At 38.8% G+C, this 1,187-nt stretch overlaps 1 non-coding gene across 1 annotated transcript; it reads left to right on the top strand.

The window, feature by feature from the left end:
- Positions 1 to 811: 811 nt before the first annotated feature.
- On the top strand, positions 812 to 883 carry TRNAW-CCA. Its single transcript has one exon. It is a non-coding gene; the product is annotated as a tRNA-Trp (tRNA).
- The last annotated feature ends 304 nt before the right edge of the window (positions 884 to 1,187 follow it).

The raw sequence follows: 1,187 nt of genomic DNA, 5'->3' as shown, positions 1-1,187 counted from the left end.
ATCCATGGGATTTTCTAGGCAAGAGTACTGGAGTGGGTTGCCATTTCCTTCTCCAGGGGATCTTCCCCATCCAGGGATCAAACCCAGGTCTCCCACATTGCAGGCAGACACTTTACTGTCTGAGCCACTAGGGAAGCCTTAGTGTTACATCAAAGATGTCTAAAATCCATTTGGGGAGCATAAATGTTTTAGTTTATGTGCATGCACACACACACACACATACACACATATACTCATAATGAATAAAATAAAAGTTATGGAATATTTCCCCAAGATATAGTCCAGTTTGTACTTTGAAAATATTCCTCTGAGTAAACCAGAATATACAAAGCATTGTCCTCAACATTTTGGTGGCTCTTTCATATCTGCCTCTAAAATCCCCACATAATTACTTTTATTGAACTGTTTAAGCACAGAAGTATTTAAAGAGAACCCTTAAAAAAAAAAAAAAAGTAAGGAAAAAGAGTTGCAACATTGCTGTTTCCAGTTCCTCTTGTTCCAATCTGGTTTTGGTCTCTCCAAATGCATTGAGATGTTTTAGTCGAGTCACTGACAAACTCTGTCTCCACATTCTTATAGCAAATGGTTGCTTTCCCCTACTTTTTACTCTCTTACCTTCTCAGATCCCCTCATGCTAGCTTTCCACCTAGTTCACAAGCACCTCCACTTCAGTTTCTTCTGATTCTGTACCTCTAAGTCATACATGTGAAATTATTGAGAAAAAATGTATTTCTTCAGATAAAGCTGAGGAATACTAGTAAGCCAAATGTTTAATATAAATTTTTACTTATGACTAGAGATAACATGGGCTTCCCTGGTGGCTCAGTGGTTAAAGCGTCTGCCTCCAATGCGGGAGACCAGGGTTCGATCCCTGGGTTGGGAAGATCTCCTGGAGAAGGAAATGGCAACCCACTCCAGTACTCTTGCCTGGAAAATTCCATGGATGGAGAAGCCTGGCAGGCTACAGTCCATGGGGTCACAAAGAGTCGGACACGACTGAGCACCTTCACTTCATTTCACTTCACTTCACTTGATTTTGTAAAAGAGCATATTAATTTCTCAAAACCAAATCTTACAAACATAAACTTTGAAATTATTCTTTAGCTTGAATTGTTCAGAGCAAGACTTGTTCTTATTTCCAATTTTAGTATCATCTAAACTGTACAATTTTAGATAGCTATAGTTAT

Source organism: Cervus elaphus, chromosome 9, assembly GCF_910594005.1.
Source record: "Cervus elaphus chromosome 9, mCerEla1.1, whole genome shotgun sequence".
NCBI classification, from domain to species: domain Eukaryota; kingdom Metazoa; phylum Chordata; class Mammalia; order Artiodactyla; family Cervidae; genus Cervus; species Cervus elaphus.
This window is presented reverse-complemented; position numbering and strand designations above follow the sequence as displayed.